At 43.5% G+C, this 24,703-nt stretch overlaps 1 protein-coding gene and 1 pseudogene across 1 annotated transcript in view; one reads left to right on the top strand and one right to left on the bottom strand.

Annotated features, from left to right (window-relative positions):
• Positions 1-24,703, top strand: part of LOC134761888 (chitobiosyldiphosphodolichol beta-mannosyltransferase-like) — a 966,630-nt gene that overhangs the window by 176,937 nt on the left and 764,990 nt on the right. The window lies entirely within an intron of this gene.
• LOC134761878 (olfactory receptor 7E24-like) lies at positions 7,085-13,185 on the bottom strand (annotated as a pseudogene).

The following is a 24,703-nucleotide window of genomic DNA, read 5'->3' as shown; positions in this document are numbered from 1 at the left end:
TTTTTTGTTTTTCTTTTTGTTTTTTTGAGATGGAGTCTCATTCTGTTGCCCAGGCTGGAGTGCAGTGGAGTGATCTCAGCTCACTGCAACCTCCACATCCCAGGTTGAAGCTATTCTCCTGCCTCAACCTGCGGAGTAGCTGAGATTACAGGCGCCCGCCACTAAGCCCGGAAAATTTTTTCTCTTTTTAGGAGAGATGGGGTTTCACCATGTTGGCCAGGCTGGTCCCGAACACCTGACCTTGTGATTCCCCTACCTCAGCCTCCCAAAGGGCTGGGGTTACAGGCGTGAGCCACCGCGCCCTGCTTCAAAAAGTTTCAGCAGAGCTCAAAGGTCTTAACCACAGCCATATCTGAGGAGCATTTTTGAAATGGTTTCCAGTTTCCTCAAGAGCAATGGAAGCCAAACTCTGAATTGATGACCCCTTTGAGGAAGTCGAGAGCTGTAAGGAAAACCAGGAACAGGGCCAAGGGAGAGATGCGTCCCGAATGATCCTGTGCCAATTCTTTCTGGAATCTTTGATGTGATCTCAGCTGCCCTTTCCATACTTGACACAGTGACTGTGGCACCCACTGGTCTAGCTGTGGTCTCCAAGGAACCCCCAAAGGGAAGGGCACAGTGAGCAGGGGCATTGGCCTGAGTGACAAGGATTTGAGAGAGCAGGTTGGATGCAGGGAGAGGACTGGCCAAATGCCATGTGTCTGGACTTAGACTGCCTGGTTCATATTGGATTTCACCCTTTTTGACTTCATGATGTGGTACAAGTTCTATGAAAATGCGTTGCTCCTTTTCTAGTCTGTAAAATCATCATGAAATGTGCACTCATAATGGGGAGACTACACAGATGAAATGAAACAAGCTGCATAGAGCACAGAGCTCAGAGCCTGGCCTTTAGGAAGCCCTCAGTAAGGGTTCATGATGCCATGGTGTCTGTCATCATCCTCTTTATCCTCACCATCACCTTCATCATCTTTTTGTTGTTCTGAGGGAACAATTTAGAGGGACTCATTCCCTGCTATCATGGGTGAGATGTCTGTGAAAAGGACAAGGAGTCATGGAGGAAGGCAACATTTTGAATGAGATTTCTGAGAGTGACCCCCCCTCCACAACCAAGAACAGAAACTCCACAGTCTGCTGAGCTGACAGTTTGCACATTGGTCTCCTCCCATCTGCCCACGGCACTCTCCTGTTTGTCTTGAGGAGGAGGAAAGAAAACGAGGCTCCCGACAGTCCCGCAGCACTCACTGAACCGCCCTTCCCCTCTGCTGGGCCATGACCACGGAGAACAGGTCAACTGTCCTCCCAGCATGGTGCACGTTGGAGGCTCAGACTCCGTCCTTAATGCTGGCAAGAAGACAGGGTGAGACAGGAGCCTCCTGACACAGGTGACCGGTGTGGAGCCCACAGGCCTGGAACCTCACACGCAGGGCTGGAGGCACAGACTGAGTATTTACTATTCTATTACCTGGGGGGCTCAAGGCACAGAGCTCCTCATTAGCCAGAGTGGCCCAAGTTCCCCAACCTCTAAGGATTTCCTCATCATCATGCAAGAAGGAGAAGAGAAAAGTGAGTGTGCATAGAAGCTCTGGGGCTCTTCCTCTCATCAGGAGGAAGCTTGTGTGGATTGTTCGCTTCATTCTTTCCTTTTTTAAGATCCAAGTGCTTCAATTTTCATCTTTTATGATGGGAAAATATGTCACATATAAATATTAAAAATTATAAATATATATTATTTCCTATAGAATGGCCTGTATCAAAATTGACAATTTCCACTATTTCTCAGTTTACAGTTTAATCACATTAAGTACATTCACATTGTTTAGCAACCATCACCGCCATCATCTCCAGAACAGTTTTACCTTTCACAATGGAAATTGCACCAATTCACCAAACTCTCCATTCCTCTCTGTCGCCCCCCCCCTTGGGCCACCATTCTATTTTGCAGCTCTGAGTTTAACTCCTCAAGATCCTTGATGTGAGTGGAATCATACCGTGTTTAGTTGTTTGTTTTGGAGACAGAGTCTTTCTCTGTCACCCAGGCTGGAGTGCAGTGGCATGGTCTCGGTTGACTGCAACCTCCACATCGTGGGTTCAAGAGATTCTTGTGTCTCAGTCCCCTGAGTAGCTGGGATTAAAGGCATGTGCCACCATGCCCAGCTAATTTTTGTATTTTTAATAGAGATGAGCTTTCACCATATTGACCAGGCTGATCTCAAACTCTTGACCTTAAGTGATCTGCCTGCCTCAGCGACCCAAAGTGCTGGGGTTACACGGGAGAACCACTGAGCCTGGTCGTGTTTATCCTTTTGGGATTTATTTACTTCACTGACGATAATGTCTTCAAGTTTCATCCACGTTGCAGCCTGTGTCAGAAGTTCCTGTCTGTTTCTTTTCGTTTATTCATTTATTTATTTGTTTATTTGTTGGTTCTGTTTTGTTTTGTGTTTACATGGAATCTCACTCTGTCGCACAGGCTGGAGTGCAGTGGCACAATCTGGGCTCACTGCAACCTCCAACTCCCGGGTTCGAGCGATTCTTGTGCCTCAGCCTCCCGAGTAGCTGGGACTCTAGGCACACGCCCCCACGCTTATCTAATTTTTGGCATTTTCAGTAGAGACAGGGTTTCACCAAGATAGCCAGACTGGTCTTGAATTCCTGACCTCAGGTGGTCTGCCCCCTTCGGTCTTCCAAGATGCTGGGATTCCAGGCGTGAGCCACCGCACCGGCCAGAAGTGCCTGCCTTTTGAAGGCTGAATAGTCTTCCATTGTATGAATGAACTGCAGTGTGCTTTTCCATTCATCTGTCCACGAACCCTTGGGTTGCTTTCACATTTTGGCTGTTGCGAATAATGCTGCTATGAATATGGGTGTACAAATATCTCTTCCATTCCTGGCTTCTAATTCTTTTTGGTAGGTACCCACAAGTGCAACTGGGGAACATCTGATAATTCTGTTTCTACTTTTTCCAGTACACGCCATACTATTTTCCCTGATCCTTCACGGTTTTACATTCCCTCCAATCAGATGAGCATTCCTACTTCCCTCTAGTTTCACCAATGCTTGTTTGTTTATCGTATCCATCCTAATGTGTGGTATCATATTATTGGTTTGATTTGCACTTCCCTATGATTAGTGATTTTCAACATCATTTTAGATGCTTACTGGCCATTGCTATATCTTCTTTGGGGACATGCCTACTCGAGTCTTCTGACCATGGTTAATGGGATGCTTTGGGTTTCTTGTTGTTTAGTTCTAGCTGTTCTTTACATATGATGCCTATCAGCCTCTTTTCAGATATATGATTTGCAAATATTTTTCCTAATCTGTGGGTTATCTTTTCACTCAGTTCACAGTGTTTTCTGACGCACAAAAGTGTCTGTCATTCAGATGGAATAAAAGGAATCTAATTTTCTTTTGTTGTCTGTGCTTTTGGTGTCATATCCCAGAGAGCATTGCCCAATCTGATGTCATGAAAGTGTGGCCAATATTTTCTTTTAGGCATATGATACTTTTAGCACTTGGGATTAGGTCTTTGATCCAGTTTGTGTGAATTTTTGCAGCTGGTGTGACATAGGGTCCACCTTCATTCTTTTGCTCAACTTTCTCCAACATCATTTCTTGAAAAGGCTGCTTTTCCACCAATAAACTTTCTTAGCACTCATGTTAAAAATCATTTGAACATATGGGTGAGAAGTTATTTCTGGGCTCAAAAACAAACAAACAACAACAGACAAAAATAAGGATACAGCATGGGCCCAGCGCGGTTGCTCACACCTGTAATCCCAGCACTTTGGGAGGCCAAGGCAGGCAGATCACCTGAGGTCAGGAGTTCAAGACCAGCCTGATCGACAGGGAGAAACCCCCCTCTCTACTACAAATACAACACTAGCTGGGCGTACTGGGGCATGCCTGTCATCCCATCTTCTCGGGAGGTGGAGGCAGGAGTATCGCTTGAACCCAGGAGGCAGAGGTTGCGGTGAGCCAAGATTGCATCATTACACTCCAGCTTGGGCAACAAGAGTGAAACTCCATCTCAAAACAAAAGCCAAAAACAAAAATCCAGCATGATTTCTAGAGCAGAAAGAGAATAGCTTCAAAACCAGCATAATGAGAAAGTTAGGAAGCTTCTTACCAAAGCATCTGGAAATATGCAAGAAATTCTTGTGAACTAAAATTTTCATACTGCACTATCAAACACTAGAACTCACTTATTCCATCTTTCTGTATTTTGTGGCCCAATTATCCACTTCTCTTCTGTGGGGAAATGAAAGAGAGATCAGATTGTTACTGTGTCTGTGTAGAAAGAAGTAGACATAGCAGAATCCATTTTGTTCTGTACTAAGAAAAATTCTTCTGCCTTGAGATGCTGTTAATCTATAACAGCACCCCCAACCCCGTGCTCTCTGAAACATGTGCTGTGTCAAATTCAGGGTTAAATGGATTAAGGGCTGTGCAAGATGTGCTTTGTTAAACAGATGCTTGAAGGCAGCATGCTCTTTAAGAGTCATCACCACTCCCTAATCTCAAGTACCCAGGGACACAAACACTGCGGAAGGCTGCAGGGACCTCTGCCTAGGAAAGCCAGGTATTGTCCAAGGTTTCTCCCCATGTGATAGTCTGAAATATGGCCTCGTGGGAAGGGAAGATGTGACCGTCCCCCAGCCTGACACCCGTAAAGGGTCTGTGCTGAGGAGGATTTGTATAAGAGGAAGAAATGCCTCTTTGCAGTTGAGACAAGAGGAAGGCATCTGTCTCCTGCCCCTCCCTGGGCAATGGAATGTTTCTGTATAAAACCCAATTGTATGTTCCATCTGCTGAGATAGGGGAAAACTGCCTTAGGGCTGGAGGTGAGACATGTGGGCAGCAATACTGCTCTGTAAGGCATTGAGATGTTTATCTGTATGCATATCTAAAGCACAGCACTTGATTCTTTACCTTGTCTATGTTGCAGAGACCTTTGTTCACGTGTTTATCTGCTGACCTTCTCTCCATTAGTATCCTATGACCCTGAGACATCCCCTTCTCTGAGAAACACCCGAGAATGATCAATAAATACTAAGGGAACTCAGAGGCTGGCAGGATCCTCCATATGCTGAACACTGGTCCTCTGGGTCCCCTTATTCCTTTTTCTATACTTTGTCTCTGTGTCTTTTTCTTTTCCAAGTCTCTCTTTCTTTCCACCTAACGAGAAACAACCACAGGTGTGGAGGGGCAACCCACCCCTTCACCTTCATTCCCCATTCCACGCGTTTTCTTCCTAGTATCTGCTAACCACCTTTATACTTTCCACCTTCCTGAGATTCCTTTTGTGTGTAAGTGTGTGATGGAGTCTCTTTCTGTTGCCCAGGTTGGAGTATACAGGCACAATCCAGGCTCACTGCGACCTCCACCTCCCGAGTTCAAGCGCTTCTTGGGCCTTTTCACCATGTTGGCCAGGCGGGTCTCGAACTCCTGGCCTCAAGTGATCCGTGCGACTCGGTCTCCCAAATTGCTGGGATTACAGGCCTGAGCCACCACATCTGGCCAAGATTTCCTTTTTTGGTCCTACGTAGAAGTGAGGACATGAAATATTTGTCATTCTGTGCTTGGCTTATTTCACTTCATATACACTCCTGCAATCTCATCCATTTTGTCTGCAGTGGAGAGGATTTTATTCCTGTTTAGGCTGAATAATACTTCATTGTGCGTGTATACCACACTTTCTAAATTGAAACAAATTTCTAAAAAGCAAATAGTTTTAAAATGCCTTGGAAAGTGAACCTTCAGGGATACTCTGCCCATTTTATTCTTTTCTATTTCCCATCTTATGTATATGCGAGTGTTTAAGAAAGCAGCAATCGATGTGTGTCTAAATCTACAACTTTAACAAATGTAAAATGAAAATGCTAAGTGGTGGCTGGGCGCGGTCACTCACGCCTGTAATCCCACCACTTTGGGAGGCTGAAGCGGGTGGATCACCTGAGGTCGGGAGTTCAAGACCAGCCTGACCAATATGGAGAAACACTGTCTCTACTAAAAATACAATAAATAAATAAATAAATAAAAATTAGCCGGGCATGGTAGCACATGCCTGTAATCCCAGCTACTTGGAAGGCTGAGACAGGAGAATCGCTTGAATACGGGAGGCAGAGGTTTCAGTGAGCTGAGATTGTGCCATTGCACTCCAGCCTGGGCAACAAGAGTGAAACTCTAACTCAAAAAGAAAAAAAAGAAAAAAGAAAAAGAAAAAAATAGAAAATGCTAAATGGTAAGAAACAACAGCATAATAAACATTTGTATGGTGTTGATGGACAATGCATTTGAAGATAATATTTGAAGAAATCATATTACAATTAACTTCTGTTCTTACTCATTGGAGCTTGATGCCTCTAAAACCTTCGTCATTGCAACCACCTCCGGTGCTTTAAAAAAAAAAAAAAATCCACATACTCACACAGGTTCAGGGAAATCAGAATCTCAGGTAATGAGACCCAGGCCTCATCATTTGTAAGCTCCCCAGGTGATTTGACTCAAAGCCAAGATTGAGGACCGGTGACATGGATCTCTACACATAACCTGCCTAAATAGATTCTCTAGATGCAGTTTATAAAGAAATTCCACATGAACTCTGGAAGAGGGTATGAATTTGATGTACAGTATGTCCTCACTTAACATCTTTGAAAGTCTCTTGGAAACTTCACCTTTAAGCAAAATTAGGTATAGTGAAACCACTTATTCCTCACCAACATTATAACTACACATCTTTGAATGCACCAGTGGTGTTGGAGGACCTGCTGTACATTGCTTCCATAAAGTCAATTTTCAGGGAATTCGAAAATGAAGTGAGTACTTCATGTATATACAAAGATGGTTGTGATTCCACCTGGAGGACAGGGTTATTGCTCAGAAACTAAAGGAGGCCGCCTAGGTATAGAGGATTCAGTCATGAGGTTTCTGCTAAACAAAGGATCCCAGAATACTCACACATTCCAGTTAAAGGTATAACGAAGAAAACAATACTCACATAGGAAATGCGGAAAGGAAGAAAAGCTATCAAGCCACAAAAATAATGTGACTAAGGGGAAGGATTTGCAGATGTAGAGATTTAATGTGGCTGCCCTTTCTTACCCACACAAGAAAAAGGATGGAACAGATCATGAGATTCGACTGTTCTGCTGCGCAGCCTCCACAGGGCACTTTGAATGTCGCTGTTTCTCAGGCAGTAGATGAGAGGGTTCAGCATGGGGGTGACCACAGTGTACATCACTGATGCCACCACACCACTCCTAGGGGGTGGTGACACAGCTGAAGTGAGGTACATGCCAATGCCTGTTCCACAAAATAAGCAGAAAACTGCCAGGTTAGAGGCACAGGTGGAGAAGGCTTTAGACTTCCCATCTGACGATGACATTCTTAGAATGGAGGGGACAATGTTAGAGTAAGACAAAAGGATCTCTGAAATGGAAAGAAAACCAAACATAGTACTATCTAAATATATGAATATGCTATTGATGACGCTGTCAGAACAGGCAAGGTTGAGAAGTTGAGATGGCTCACAGACAAAATTGGAGATTTCCACATTCTTGAAAAGGGTGAATCGTAACACAATCCAACTGTGCAGCTGGGAATCCAACAGGCTAAGGAAAAAGGACACCAAAACGAAGAAGACACCGAAGTGAGGATTCATGATGACTGGATAGTGCAGGGGCTGACAGATGACCACAAATCGGTCATAGGCCACCAGAGTCAGGAGCATGTCTTCTATACATGTGAAAAGGACAAAGGAAGACATCTGTGTCAGGAAGCCCACATAAGAGATGACTCTGCTATGTGACTGCATGTCCACAATCATCTCAGGAACCATGGCCGAAGTGAAAGCGATATCAGCCCAGGAGAGGTTGGAGAGGAAGAAGCACATGGGGGTGTGGAGTTGGGAGTCAGAGCTGACAGCCAGGATGATGAGCAGGTTCCTCAGCACCGTGACCAGGTACATGGACAGGGACAGCCCAGGGAGGATGGGCTGCAGTACTGGATCCTCTGAGAGCCCCAGGAGGAGGAATTCTCAGACACCTGTGAGATTCCGTGGCTCTGTGTGACTTGGACACCTTGAGAAGAAAAGAGGATTGGAAAAATAAAAGATAAAAACCAGCCCTTAATGCTGTGTGTATATTTTGGATGCAAGCAATTCACAAGGAACATTTTCACACTTGAGGACCATACACCGTCAGCAATATTTCTCAGTTGTGACAAACCCAAAAATCTCAGAATTACAACATGATTTACTTTTTTGCTATTCAACTCTTTCTGTACATACTACTTTAAAGAAAATCCACTGAAGAATGTTAGAAGACCAAAACTTAATATATAAGAAATCTGTGATCTCAGTAAAATATGGCCTACTCTTTTCAGAAAAAATAAAATGCTATGAAGATGCTCTTCTCTCTTTAAGAAAAAGATCTCAGTCTAATTGAAAGAAATTAAGAAGCAGTGAAATAGACTCTGTTGTATTCTGACACCTTGCGACAAATTCCTTTGATGTAGAATATGTATAAGGTTGATACAAGAGCTTGGACCGCATTATCTAAAAGTGAAATCGAACCTTATAGCTCTTAATCGGAAGACCTTTCAGCATGCCAGTTACTTTTCACATTTATAGCCATCCTTTCTTCATAAAAGACCATGCACAGTCAAATGTGGGAGCTGTGTCTCCAAATTAATTGAATATATAACTCTTGGCCGAGCGCCATGGCTCACACCTGTAATCCCGGCACTTTGGGAGGCCGAGGCTGATGGATCACCTGAAGTCAGGAGTTCAAGAGCAGCCTGGCCAACATGGTGAAACCCCGTCTCTAGTGAAAAAAAAAAAAAGAACAATTAGTCGGGCGTGGTGGTGGGTAACCCTAGCTACTCGGGAGGCTGAAACAGGAGAATCCCTTAGAACCTGGAAGGCAGGGATTTCACACCCTGTGATACTAGTTTTGATATCCTAGGGAGATATTGCTCCTGACATCAGAGTGGGCGAACACACTGTGATATTATTTGCAATATCCTAGAAAGATATTGCTCCTTACATCACAGTGGGTGTACACCCTGTGATATTAATTGTAATATCCTACAGAGATATTACTCCTAATAATACAGTGGGTGTACACCCTGTGATATTGTTCAAAATGTATTATGGAGACACGACTCCTACTATCACAGTGAGTGTACACCATGTTTATACACCTTGTGATATTATTTGTAACAACTTAGAAAAATATTACAGCTAATAGCAAAGTGGGTGTACACCCTGTGATGCTATTTGTTATATACTGGGTCGATATTACTCCTAATATCACAGTGAGTGTACACCACGTGTGTACACACTATGAAATTATTCGTAATACCCTAGGAAGATATTACTCCTAATATCGCAGTGGGTGCACACCCTCTGATATTATTTGTAATAACCTAGGGAGATATGACTCCTAATATTCCAGTGGGTGTACACTCTGTGATGTTCTTTGTAATGTCCTAGGAAGATATTACTCCTAATATCAAAGTGGATGTACACCATGTGTGTACACTCTGTGATCTAATTTTTAATATCCCAGAAAGATATTTCTCCTAATATCACATTGAGTGTGCACTCTGTGATATTATTTGTACTATCCTAGAGAGATATTACTCCCAGTATGACAGTGGGTGTACACCCTGTGATGACATGATTCTTAACATTCTAGAGAGATATTACCTCTAATATCACAGTTTCTGTACACCCTGTGGTGTTATTCATAATATCCTAGGGAGATATTATTCCTAACATCAAAGTGCGTGTACACCATGGGTGGACACGCACTGTGATGTTGTTCGTAACACCTTCTGGATTATTGGGATTAATACCGTCCTCTCCCCGCCTGTATATGAGCAACAAGATCACAGAAGGGATGTACACCCAGTGTGATATTTGGAGTAATGTCATCTTCTATCCCTGGCTATTAGGAACAACATCACAGGGGGGTGTGTACATTTTCTGCAATATTGTGAGGAATGTTGCAATATTACTTATTGAAATTAATATCAATTATTAGCTGACACTAAGAATTATCAATATTAATAACTGATAATATAATTTTTAAAATCAATGCCGATAATAATGATGTTGAATATTAAATAGTTATACTAACAGTAACAATAAATCATTGATATTAATGATTAATAACGCCTCATATTAACAACTGATACTGATCTTATTCATTAGAAAACAGTAATATTAGCGCCTAAAAATTAATATTAGCAACTGAAAACTTTTTATTAGCAATTATTTCTAAATATTAATATTGGTAATTCATATTCATGTGAGTAATAAATGAGTAATAATGAATACTAATACTACGCCTGATACCTCAGTGGGTGTACACCCACCTGTGATAATGTTTCTAATGTCCAGGGAGGGAGATAGCATGATATTACATTCAATATCACAGTAGGTGTACACCCACCCAGTGATATTGATCCGAATATAATCTCCAGGGGGTGGAGTATGACGTTACTCCCAATATTTCAGTGGGTGTACATCCACCCGGTGGTATTGCTCCTCATATTCACGGAAGAAGAGAATGCTATTACTCCCAGTACACCCCCTTCTGTGATACTGTTCCTAATATCTGGAGGGTGAGAGGGCGATATTACCGATATTACTGGGAGCCTCTAGGCACCCTGCAGAGGCAAGCAAAATAGTTTTTGGAGCAAGGTAGTGTCATCCTGGACCTGAAATGATTACTATAAATATATTTTTAGTGGAATGAGCAGCACACAATGAAAGGTAACCTGACACCAAAAGAAAATAAGATACTGTGAGGAGAACAAGGAGAAAGAACAGGCAAGAGAATCAGATCTACAAATGCTTTGACTGCTGGAATAGTCAGAGTGGGAACCTCCCACTGACACATACAAAAATAAAACCCACCAAAAATATAGTTAGCATACTTAAGGAAATATAGAAGAAGCTAGGAAATATCTGCAGGAAACTTTCAAGAGCAATATACCAGAATTTTTTTTCCTTCTCTTTCAATGACTTTGAAACACAGCAGATTTTAAAAGGAAGCAAAAAGAACTTGTGCAAATGAAAAATACAATAACTGAAAATTAAAAGTTCAGTAATGAATGGGTGTAACAGCAGATTGGACACAATTAAAGAAAGAATTAGTGAGTAGGAAGTTATCCAGAAGAAATTAACCAGAATGCGACATGAAGAAATGAGACAATGGAAAACAGAGAAGAAAGGATAAGATATATAGAAGACAGAATCAGTTTAGTTGAATCCCAGAAGAGAGAACAGAATAGAGGCAATAATTGAAGTGATAATAGTTAATTATTTTCTAGAACTGATAAAAGGCCCAAATCCACAACTCAAGTCTAATAGAATAAATTGCTACCCGAATAAATAAAACATACTTCCACACATCTTAATAAAGCTGGAGAAAACCAAAGACAAAGAAAAAAATCTTAAAGTAGCCAGACAAAATTAATAATAGAATTCCGAAGGTAATCAAATTCTTTCTTTCTTTCTTTCTTTCCTTTTATTTTATTTATTTATTTTTTTGAGACACAGTCTTGCTCTGTCACCCAGGCTGGAGTCAAATGGCACAATCTTGGTTCACTGTAGCCTCCACCTCCTGGGTTCCAGTGATTCTCCTTCCTCAGCCTCCTGAGTAGCTGGGATTACAGGTGCATGCCACCACACCTGACTAATTTTTGTATTTTTAGTAGAGATGGGGTTTCACTATGTTGGCCAGGCTGGTCTTGAATTGACCTCAGATGATCCACCCACCTTGGCCTCAAAAATTGCTAGGATTACAGGTGTAAGCCAATGAGCCCAACCTATTTTTTCTTGAGACAGAGTTTGGCTCCGTCACTCAGGCCATAGTGCAGTGGCATGATCACGGCCCAATGCAGCCTCAACCTTTCAGGCTCAAGTGATTTTTCTGCCTCAGTCTCCATAGTAGCTGGGACCACCCATGTGCACTACCACCACACTCTACTAATTTTTAATTTTTACTTATTTATTTATTTAACTTTTTATTTTGAGTAGAGATGAGGTCTTGGTATGCTACCCAGGCTGGTGTCGATCTCCTGAGATAGAATGATCCTCCCACCTTGGCCTCCCAATATGTTGGGATTACAGGCAAGTGCCACCACTCACAGTCAATAGCACTCAATTTTATACTTTGATGAGAAGTTAACTCTGTATGTTTAATTGCTAGACTAATCATGATAAAATAGTGCATATACTTTTCAAATTAGTAGAGGGAAAGAATGGAATGATAACATTAAATAAAGTGACGAAGAGCCAGGTGTGGTGGCTCATGCCTGTAATCTCAGCACTTTGGGAGGCTGAGGCAGGTGGACTGTTTTAACCCAGGAGTTTGAGATCAGCCTGGTCAACATGGTGAAACCATCTCAACAAAAAATTTTAAAATTGGCTGGGTGTAGTCGCTTCCACCTGTAATTCTAGCTATGCAGGAGGCTGAGGCAGGAGAATTGCTTAAACACAGGAGGTTGAGGCCATAGTGAGCTGTAATCATGCCACTGCACTACAGCCTTAGGCAACAGAGCAAGATCCTGTCTCAAAAAATAAATAAATAAAAAATAAAAAAAGCGATGGTAAGAAGAGAGAGAAAAACAAACATAGAACAGTCAGGACAAATAGAAAATTACAAAAGAGGCGAGCACAGTGGCTCAAGCCTGTAATCCCAGCACTTTGGGAGGCTGAGGCAAGTGGATCACGAAGTCAAGAGATCAAGACCATCCTGGCCAACATGGTGAAACTCCGTCTCTACTAAAAATACAAATATAAGATGGGCATGGTGGCGCACACTTGTAGTCCCAGCTACTTGGGAGGCTGAGGCAGGAGAATCGCTTGAACCTGGCAGGCAGAGGAGAGATCGCACCACTGCACTCCAGCCTGGTGACAGAGTGAGACTCCATCTCAAAAATAAATAAATAAATAAATTAATTAATTAAAAAAAGAAAATGACAAAAGAAGTGGTAGATTTAACTCAAATATGTCAGTAATGACATTAAATGTAAATGCACTAAGTGCTCTTCTTAATAGACAGATCTTAAGACCATAGAAGGTAACTCCATCTGGACCATAGAGAGGAAACTCACCTCCCTCAGGTCCACCAGGAGCCATGGCAGGGCCAGCAGCTCGGGTGACATGCTTCCTCGTCCTGTGTTCTGTCAACTCTGCTCAATTCAATTCAACCCAGCCCGTTTATGTAGAACAGCCTGTGCTGGTGAGGCCGGGGACAATTTCGGAACATACAAATATATCAAACAAGGTTTCTATCCTAAAAGCATTTTCCCAAGTGAGGAGAAAGTACGGTGTAGCATGAATTCTCAGGATACATATTCCTGTAATGGCATATGGACCCATCATATCTTCACAGGGTGCTAAAAACAGCTCGGTCATGGAGACCCTAACCCAGTGGCACTAGAGGAATTAAAGACACACACACAGAAATATAGTGTGGAGTGGCAAATCAGGGGTCTCACAGCCTTCAGAGATGAGAGCCTGGAACAGCGATTTACCCATGTATTTATTGACAGCAAGCCAGTGATAAGCATTGTTTCTATAGATTATACATTAACTAAAAGTATTCCTTATGGAAAATAAAGGGATGGGCAAAAGTAAAGGGATGGGTCTGGCTCATTATCTGTAGCACGAACATGTACTTAAGGCACAGATCCCTCATCCTATCATTTGTGGTTTAAGAACGCCTTTAAGCGGTTTTCCGCCCTGGGTGGGCCAGGTGTTCCTTGCTCTCATTCCGGTAAACCCACAACCTTCCAGCGTGGGTGTCATGGCCATCACGAAAATGTCAGAGTGCTGCAGAGATTTTGTTTATGGCCAGTCTTGGGGTAGTTTATGGCCAGATTTTGAGGCCAGTTCCCGAACAACGGGGGCTGGGTTGGGGGTGGTGATGTTTTGGGGCTGTGCCCAAGAATGGCTCTGCCTGTGCCTGGCTGTATACCGCGTTGGACACATGCAGGCAATGGGCAGGGCCGGAGTAGGTGCTTTTCTGAATGGAAATTCATCAATACACTTCTGCCTGCTGTGGTTATCAGTGTTGCTATATCAGTGAGTAATGGTAAAGCCTTCACCGGGCTCATGCCAGATGCAGAGGGTGGGGGTGCGGGCCTGTGATAGGCTGGGTTCCTCTGTCATCAGAAAACATGAGCTCATGCCAAGGTTTCCGCAGGTCACTGAGATAGCACCGGCTCTCTGGAGACAGGCGTGACCCCCAGGTCGGCTCCTTGTCATTGAACTAAGTGGGCTCAGTGTCAGCTTGAACGTTAGTGGTGATAAGGGCCAGAAAATGGTAGCCAAACTCCCACGGCCTCTTTAGGCCTCCCCTGGGGCCCTGAGGCCAGCAAGAGGGCAGGTCAGGGAGGGGCCAGTAGGAGGAGCAGGCAGGGAGGCTGCTGGTGCCTTTGGCTCAGCCAGTGGGGCTCTCAGCCCTCTGGAGTGTGCCCTGGGGACCAGTTTGTCCATGCCCCTGCCTCCAGGCCAGTCACTAGGACCAACAGATGTCCCAAGGAAGACACTGGCCACGACTGCATCCTGGAACCGTATCAAACTGGCAGCACTTACTTCTCTGGACTTGTTTTTGTTTCATCAAATTTGCTGGATCTGTTGGCAAATTTGAGTGAGTGGGGAAGTTGTGGATGTGTGTTCAGGCTCTGCCATGGACCTGGGGGCCAGGGTTAATCTGCTGGCGGTTTCAGGAGGGAAAGACCAGAGCTTGATCACAGCACACACAGCACCTGGGGATATTTCTCAGCCTCTGCGCTCCCTGGTCCTGAGTCTGTCACCTGTGAAGTCAAGCTTCCTAAGCCTTCCTGGGCCTGAAAGTAAGCCACAACACTTCCAAAATAATGACATCTGTGTGCAACCCAGATGGGAGCATGGTCCTGGCCGTGGGTCTGAATCTCTGGGCTGCTCCCCAGCACACAGAGAAGGGCAGGAGGTGGGTTTTATGCTAGGAGGGCCTTAGTTGGCCTCCTGGGTTAGCAGCATGCATGCTGCCCCATCCCTCTCATGCCCCTCTATTGCTGGTCCAGGACTGAACCTTTTCTTTCTCTGCCCAGAGCGGCCTCCAGGGAGCCACTGTCAGTGGACAAGAGGCGGCATGTGACATGGGAGGATTTGCCACCCCTGAATCAGTCCAACTCTCCCATTCTCAGAGGAGAGCACTGAGGCAGGGAGGGTCCTGGACAGCTGAAGCCCTGTCTGCTGCTCGGCTGAGCAAGAGGGACATGAACGCAGCTCTCCGTCCTCTGCCCTGTGATTGCATTCTCTTGAGCTTTCTCTCTAGGTAAAGAAATCATTCTTTTAGTTAATTTTTTTTAATTTTATTTTTAAATTTTTATTTATTTATTTTGATTCGGGGTTATGAGACTGGCTAATTTTTGTATTTTTGCTGGAGATGCGGATCTTGCTATGTTGCCCAGGCTGATCTCGAACTCTTGGCCTCAAGTGATCCACCTGCCTCATCCTCCCAAAGTGCTGGGATTACAGGCGTGAGCCACCGCACCCAGTCACAACTGAAATCATTTGAGGGGTCATTGTTTCCGATGTTACTTTACATTTTGAAAAATAAAGCTACTGCATTTTGCAGGTGAACAGTTTCAGACTGCAAAGCGAGTCAGCACTACCACAGAGGGAATCCCAAACTCGCTGCTGAGAACAGAACAGCTGTGCCCTCACCGACTGGGACCCGAGTGACATCTACTGGAGCAAGCAGGCGCTGCACATGAGCAGGCAGCCATTCAGTCACTCCGTTATTCCAACACAATCGAATTTATGTAGAAAATTTACATGCATCGTAGGCTATTTATGAATATATGCACATGTAGAAAGAGGACAAATGCGCTTGGAAATGGTAAACATAACTTCAAGATAGTAGTTACCTTTGGGTTGGGTAGGGGTGAAGGAGTGGTAAGGGTTTTAGTTTTATCTGTAACCATTTCTTTTTTCACTGATTTATTGGTAGAGATGGGAGTCTCACTATGTTGCCCAGGGTAGTCCTGGTCTCAAGCAATCTTCCCACCTTGGCTTCCCGAAATGCTGGGATCACAGGCGTGAGCCACCATACCTGGCCACAACTTGCTTTCTCTTTCAAAACATCCAATACCAGTGTGTCAAAGTATTGACATCTATTAAATCCTTCATGTGGTCCTACTGAGGTCTGTTTTTCTGTGCTTATATCTATGTTTATAATAGTTCGTAATAAATATATAGTTTATATTAAGAGTAATATTATACAGTATATATTTATTACACTATATATTTATTACATTGTATACATTTTATATTCGTTATATATTGTATACTAACATTTATGGAGGGAAAATAAAAAATAAAAATGGAAAATTTGTGGTCCAGATTCTTGGTCCCAATGGTAGCAGGGCAGTTTAATAGCAAAAGTTCTTAATACTTGTTGGCTGCTGTTATCATCATTAATAAGTATCCTGGAGTTTACTGGAGTAACTGAACAGCAGTCGAAGCTCCTGTATAGGCTAGAGGAGAATCACGCTCTTCAGCAGTGGTGACAAGATGAAGATACACTGAGAAGACTCATTTATTTGCTATTATTGAAAAATTGTTCATACCCCATAGGAAGATGTGGCATAGAACATCAGAATGTTCTTAGAATTGGGAAACTGTCATGTAGGAGGCTGAAAGAGAAAGCCAAAATGACTATTTTATTTCCAGATTAAAGTTGTGCCTAGAAATGATCACAAACACAACCTCCCACTGTTAGAACCAGAGTCCAGAAGCACCTAACACAGGCAGCAGTACTAGAGCAGGGCTCACAATATTTTGATAGCTCAAGTTATACCTTTATGAGTTTTTACATATCCTGGTACCTATTGTACTATTATTTGTATAATATATTTTTAAAACCTCACTTTTTATGCCAGAGCTTTGAATGTAATGGGTCTGGGTTGTGTCTTGGGCTTTTAAAAAATGTCCCCAGTTGCGTAAATATAAGCCAAGATTGAAAACCATTTCTTCAAATCAAGAAAGAGGAGTCCCAGATGCCAGAGATGAAGAGGACATGGAAAGGTAGAGTGGCGGTGGGGCTTGGGCGCTCACGCTTGTAATCCCAGCACTTTAGGAGGCCGAGGTGGGCAGATCACAAGGTCAGGAGATCGAGACCACAGTGAAACCCTTTCTCTACTAAAAATACAAAAAATTAGCCAGGCGTGGTGTCATGCACCTGTAATCCTAGCTACTGGGAGAGGCTGAGGCAGGAGAATGATGTGAAACCAGGAGGTGGAGCTTGCAGTGAGTGGAGATCATGCCACTGCACTCCAGCCTGGGCGACAGAGTGAGACTCTGTTTCCAAACAAACAAACAAACAAACAAAACCAAAAACAAAAAGAAAGGTAGAGTGGCAAGTGTGAGAGCCGATGTGGGGGAGCCGGAGCCTGGGTGGGGCACATTCTGATGCATGCTCACAGGGACAGGTGATGAGGCCTTAGAAAGGGGAGCTGGATCTGAGATTTGTGCAAAAGTCAGGACCCTTGAAAAGCTGCCTGCTCAGTGAATGGGAGACCAGACAAATCCTACTTGCTGGTAAGGGAGACTTCAGTTGCTTAGGCTCTCTGTGGGGAAAAAAATCTCTCTCATGTAATAAACCAAAATCTAAGCTGAGAAATTCACTTAAACATTGGTCCAAACAACTCAAATATCCATCCATGGATGAATGGACAGACTAAACGTGGAATATACGTACAATGGAATATTATTCTGCCTTAAAAAAGAAAGGAAATTCTGATACATACCATAACATGGATGAACCTTGAGGACATTATGCCAAGTGAAAGAAGCCAGATGCAGAAGGACAAATACTGTATAATTCTACTTATATGTGGTACCTAAAGTAGTCAAATTAATAGAGACAGAAGGTAGAATTGTGGTTATCAGGGCTGGGAAAGAGTGGAATGGGGAGTTAGTGTTTCATGTGCACAGAGTTTCAGTTTGGGATGATGAAAAAGTTGTGGAAATGGATGGTGGTGATGGTTGTCCAATAATGCAAATATACTTGATGCCACTGAACTGTACACTTAAAAATGTTTAAAATGGTCAATTTATGTTATGTATATTTTATCACAATAGACAAAAATGATCCTAAGTTTATGATACCCTTCATGGAGCATCTGGAAGAATCAAATAGTAAAGTACATGATTCTCTTCCCAGTGTGTAGAATTTCTACAATAGAATGGCAGGGAGTGGGGTGGCAAATCCTCACTGAAATAAGTGAAAAAATGAATAAGTAAATCCTCACTGAAAATAAGTTCAGTAAATTAAAGTTCAATAAATTAATAGTTCAACAAATTTCTACAATAGAATGGCAGGGAGTGGGGTGGTAAATCCTCACTGAAAATAAGTTCAGTAAACTAGAGTTCAATAAATTAATAAATTAAAGTTCAATAAATTAAAGTTCAGTAAATTAAAGTTCAATAAATCCACACTGAAAATACATCACAAAACACATAGAAAAATAGCCTGCCATGATAGTCAGTAGACACAATGAATACCAGAATTACTGCCAAAGATACTGAGATAATGGTACAATCTGAAAGCAAACAAATAAACATGTGAGAGATGAAACTATAAGAAAATGCTATTATGAGAAAGATGAGCTATTTACATACAGCTAAATAGAAAATCAACAAATAAGAATAGAGAGCTGAGGAAACTGCCACATATGAGGCTCAGAGCTAAAAAGCAATGAAAAATATAGAAATGAAGCCAAGAGATATGAAAGATCAAATGAGAAGTTTCACTATAAATTTGAAGATGATGCTGGTCATGCATTGTGCTAAATTGCTTGACCCACCTGATTTTGTGCAGCCGTAGTTCAATGCCAACATTTCATGCACATTTCATGGGCAATGCCAGCATTCCTTCCCAACAGCAGACCACAGTGTCTCTCTGTTCTTCTGACTCTGGGCTTTTCCCAACACTGCAAAAGCCCATTTAGCTTATGCACAAATAGTTCAGACATTTGAAGGTGTAGACACAGCTGGCAGCAGCCCTCAACTAATGAGGGATGAGAATAAGTAGATAAATGTATCAACTCAATTGTCCTTTGGTGAGACAATTTAAGTCATTCTCTATTAATTTATTCAAAGAATCCTCAGCAGGACTGAACCCCAGGGAATCTCAGTGGTAGCCAGCTCATAATACAACTTTATTGGATTTTCTGTTTTACTCTTCTGATTCCATCACTTCTGTTCACTGTGATCACCTCTAAAATTAACTCAAGTCTTCCTTTCAGGTTCTGCTTTCATAGGAACTTAAACTAAGGCAAAAGGGGGAAATGCAAAGAATTAGGGAAAGGCAATATTTGAAACGATAATACTTGAGAGCTTTTCAGAAATGTTGAAGGACAGATATCCTTAGATTCAGGAAACACAAGTCCTAAAAAGGTTTTAAAAAATTGATTTCCATATGCATTGTAGAATACCAAAGATAGGGGGAAAATTTCTAAAGCAACTAGAGAGAAAGAATGGATTAGCATGCCAAGGCACAGCATTCTGGTGGTCAATAGACATTTAAACAGTTATAAAAAACCAGAATACAATGGAATAAGTATTGAAGGAAAATGACTGGTGACCTGGAATTTTGTACCCAACGAAACTGGGTACAGCTTGAGAATAACGGGGGGGAAAATAAACCCAAAAAACCAAAAATATGTTCATACAAAGATGGAGTTTATCTATTCACACACACTAATTGAAAGAACTATTACATTATGTACCCTTGATGCTGGTTCTATTCCTTGTGGCCACAAGAGCAAAATTCAATCTCATTTTCCAGAGGATCCTCTTATATTTCTTCTTTGGGCCTGTGGTGGAGGGGTGAGGGATGATTTCTTCTTCAATAGCTCTGTTTAACCTTGGCAGCCCCCTTCTGAATAAACTTGCCATCTTCACAAGGAGATTTGGGACGGGGTGGTTCAGTAGGCACTGGGAGCTTTAGTCTTCAGCTTCTGGTTCTAGGCTTCCTGGTTCCCCTCTCTCCTCATAGAGTTAGATTTTGGATTGTGCTGGCACTCAGTATCTGTGGGTCTGCTCACATTCAAGAACTTTGCCAGAATTTCTCCTTGGGAGGAGGAATGAACACTCACTGGTGTCTACAAATTGAATTTCCCTCTCCTCCTCCACTTACACAGAGAGAAAGAGAAATAATTGTAGACTTGCAGAAATTAATTTTTACTTTGGGTGTGATACTCTACCTCATTTTTCTCAGTCCAGGCCTCAGTTTTGCCATTGATAAAGACACAATGTTGACTCAAATTAAACCCTTTCCTGAATTTAACACTGAGGAACACTTCCAGCCACCCCCCCCCACCCCAAGTTCTTTGCAGTGGTAGCTATTTTTCCAGGATGTCTTGGCATTGGGGCTGCCTTCTTCCCGCCTGCCTCTGCTCCTGCGTCCCTCTCCACCTCATCTGGAGGATGGGAATCAGGCTGCATCACAGTTGCCACAGAAAACGAGGCATTTATTTTCTTTCTTGGCCTTTGTTTAGATCATAGTATCTACAGTGACTGGATTCTACTGTTGCTGATTTTAAAAAATCAAAAAGTGTTTATAAATTCATAAGTAATACAGAAACTTACTTCCATTGTAGAATAATTCAGATAATGCACAGAAAGCAAAAGATACTTTTCCCACCTTCAATTCTAGTCCTTCCTTTTAAAGATGACCACCACTGTCATTTTAGTGTATACTCCTTCCAGCTCTCTCTCTCTCTCTCTCTCTCGGGATATATATACACACATACACACACACATATATGTGCTTTTTCCCTTTTGTTGCTTACATGGTATAATCCATATACATTTTGCAATTTTTAAGAACTTACATATTTGGGGAATCTTTTCATTCTGGTATAAAGACTTTTCTTATTCTCTCTGACTGGTACATAGTATTCCAGAGCATTGTTATACTGTGCTATAATATAATTTATCTAAGGAAACATCAGATATAAGAAAGAAAGAAAAAAACTAAAGGAAAGATATAAAAGCAACAATAAAATACTGTATTTAACCACTCCCTTTTCAATTAACATTTAGGTTGTTTATAATTTTCGCTACTAAATTCTGCATGAGCATTCTTGTACATATTTCTGTGTGTCTAGATGCAAGCATTTCTCTTGGGAAGATATGGAAGGTACACTTCCAATCAAGAGAAGACACATTTAACATTTCAAGATTTTAGCATTTAGAGATTGCTCTCCATAAATGCTGTATCAATACACACCCTCATAATCAGTGTATGAAAATACCCACTGCTTCATCCTTTTACCCAAACTAGTTGTTTTCCGTTTTTAAAATGTTTTTTCCCTCTGATTGTTGTCTTTCTCCTCAGCATCTTCCACGTCTTGTCTCCCTTCTTGCCATCTTCTTTTCATACAGCACGCCCCAGACAGACATGATTCACAGAAAATGGTCGCAATGTATAGCCATGTGGTCAGAAGTCATGGGATGAAAACACTCAAATAGACACACACAAGAGTTTGCAAAATCACACGCGCACGTCTTCACACACAAGCACAGTATTCTTTCCAGTCAAGATAAGAATATTAGTGGGAAAAGTCGTGCTGGACTATCTCATTTCCCTGTGTGGGCGGCCCAGATAAGTGGCCTCAGCCCGACAGCTTGTCTGCGGCCTCTCCCGCCCCTCCAGAGAAGCCTCTGCAATGATGACTGTTCTGGGGTGGGGACCAGCAGGGGGTGTACAGCTCTGAGCAGACCCAATGGGCAGACAGTGATGGCAAGAGGAGCTCTTGGGGCCTGGGAGGGGGATGCAGCTCATGGCGGCGGCAGTGCAGGGGATACACCAGAGCCAGACCGGTGCCCAGAATCACCCGGAGTGTGATGGCGGGGCAAATCAGAGTCATTAGAGTAACAGGGAGGCCAATGAATCATACTAGGAAGCAGGGATGTGAGGTGGCTCAGCTTGTGGGTGGCCACAGCAGCTTTGAAAACCTCCTTCCTCCCTTTCTTCCATTCCCAGGGCACACGGGCAGGATGGTGCCTGAAAACAAGGCCTCCCACTTCCTCCGCTGCATTCATCCTCTCCCACACTTCTCAGGCTCTATGCCTCTTCTTCAGCAGTTTAGGAGGTTCCTGGAACTCTGCTAGTTCTGGAGAATACAAAGAATAAGCCCCATTCCTGCATCCGAGGACCTCAAGATATCGGGGGCCCTCCAGGGCCCATCTGCCACTGCAACTCTAGACAGTCTCTCCCGCTTCTTGTGGTGCAAGGAGTTGCACACAGCCCCTTGCAGTTCTGCCTGATATTTATGGTCTTGGTCCCACTGATTCAGGTTGCTTTTGTTATCCATTTTAAGTCATTTTGTCTTCTTTTTAAAAGTTCTTTTAAAACAAATTTTTATTTTTGTAGAGACAGGGTCTTGCTATGTTGCTCAGGCTGGTCTCAAATTCCTGGCCCCAAGTGATCCTCCTGCTCTGGCCTCCAAAAGTGCTGGTATTACAGGTGTGAGCCACTGTGCCCAGCCATCATTTCCTCTGCATGTCAAATGAAGTCATGGGGAACGGTGTCTGGAGTGGTGAGTGGGGCTCTCACTTCCTCAGGATGGTGGGAAGTTCTATCTTGATCTGAGGTGGGGGATCAGGTTGCTCCTTGTTCCCATATCCAGGGTTGGGAGGAGAGGCTGGAGCCCGGGAGAGTCTGCTTGGAAATCTGGAGACTGTGGCAGGCATTGCAGAGTGTGGAGTCGTCCACATTTGTGGTCTTGTTTGCTTCCTACCACCTGGAAGGGATAAAGAGCAAGACTTCTTGTATCTGTCACAGATGAGGAAACTGTAGCCTGCAAAGGTTAAATGACTCACTCAAGGTTGCACAGCTGGGAAGGAAAGAACCTAGGTCTCTGGACTTGAAATCTGGGGCCCTAGCCATGGGCCATGTTCTTGGAAACTTGCACCACATGGCAGCGCCCTAGAAGGAGGAGAGGGAGGAGAGGGAGGAGAGGGAGGCCAGCTGCTCCGGAGGGCGTGCTCTCAGGACTTAGACCCCTGTGGACACCCTTAGTGAGGGGTGGACAGAGAAAGTTACACTTATGCACTACACAGCCCCTAACACCGGTAGTAGATATCACATTGTTAAAAAGGGGGAAAGAAACATTAAGGGTGGACTTGAGGGGCAGCCTGTCCGGAAATTGGTTATGGGCTGCCTGGAAATATGCCTAATATTTTCAGCTCTAGTTGATGAAGTTACTGGCCTTTTTCTTACACAGAGCCTGAGTCATTTTCTCTCCACTCTGATTGAAACCCCAAACCTTCAGATTTTTTTTTTTTTTTTTTTTTTGAGACTGAGTCTTGCTCTGTCACCCAGGCTGGAGTGCAATGGTGTGATCTTGGCTCACTGCAACCTCCATCTGCCGGGTTCAAACAATTCTCCTGCTTCCCAAGTAGCTGAGATTACAGGCACCTGCCACCAAGCCACCATTCCTGGCTAATTTTTTGTATTTTTAGTAGACAGAATTTTGCCATGTTGGCCAGACTGGTCTTCAATGCCTGACCTCAGGTGATCACCTGCCTCAGTCTCCCAAAGTGCTGGGATTACAGGCATGAGCCACTATGCCTGGCCTGACTTTTTACTTTTTATTTTCTCCTTTCCTTCCTCCTTTCCTTCCTTCCTCCCTTCCTCCCTTCCTCCCTTCCTCCCTTCCTCCCTTCCTCCCTTCCTCCCTCCCCTCCCCTCCACTTCCCTTCCCTTCCATTCACTTCCCTTCCCGTCCCTTCCCTTTCCAACAGGGTCTTGCTTTATCACCCAGGCAGGAGTGCAGTTGTGCAATCAGAGCTCATTGCAGCATCAACCTCCCACACTCCAGAGATCCTTCTGCATCAGCCCCCCAAGTAGCTGGGACTATGCACACTACCACATTGGGCTCAGCTAATTTTTAAATTTTTAGTAGAGACCGGGACTCATTTTACCCATGCTGGTCTTGAACCTCTGGGCTCAAGCAATCCTCCCACCTCAGTCTCTCAAAGTGCTGGGATTACAGGTGTGAGCTATTGTGCTCAACCTAGACCCACCCTTCCTTCCTTCCTTCCCTCCTTCCTTCCTTCCATCCCTTTCTTTTTTTGAGACAGAGTCTCACTCTGACGCCCAGGCAGGAGTGCAGTGGTGGAATCTCAGCTCACTGCAGACTCCGCTTCCTGGGTTCAAGCAATTATCCTGCCTCAGCCTCCCGAGTAGCTGGGAGTACAGGTGTACACCACTACACCTGGCTAATTTTTGTATTTTTATTAGAGATGGTGTTTCTCCATGTTGGCCAGGCTGGTCTCAAACTCCTGAATACAAGTGGTCCCCCCACCTCGGCCTCCCAATGTGCTGGGATTAGAGGCATGAGCTGCCGCACCAGGCCTACTTTCTTATTTACTGAATAGCTGATACCCTCATCGCAGTAGCAGTCACATCCCTGGTGCCATGTGCTCAGGCATGACGGGCCATTGGAAGCATCCTACCAGGGTCTGTCTGTCCTGGGAAGAGTCAGAGAGGTGAATCCGAGCCAAAATTTTGTAAAAGAATTGAGGGTTAGGTTGGGAGCAGTGGCTCATGCCTGTAATCCCAGCACTTTGGGAGGCTGAGGCGGGCAGATCACGAGATCAGGAGTTCGAGACCAGCCT

Source organism: Pongo abelii, chromosome 7 (assembly GCF_028885655.2).
Source record: "Pongo abelii isolate AG06213 chromosome 7, NHGRI_mPonAbe1-v2.0_pri, whole genome shotgun sequence".
Classification (NCBI taxonomy): Eukaryota; Metazoa; Chordata; class Mammalia; order Primates; family Hominidae; genus Pongo; species Pongo abelii.
This window is presented reverse-complemented; position numbering and strand designations above follow the sequence as displayed.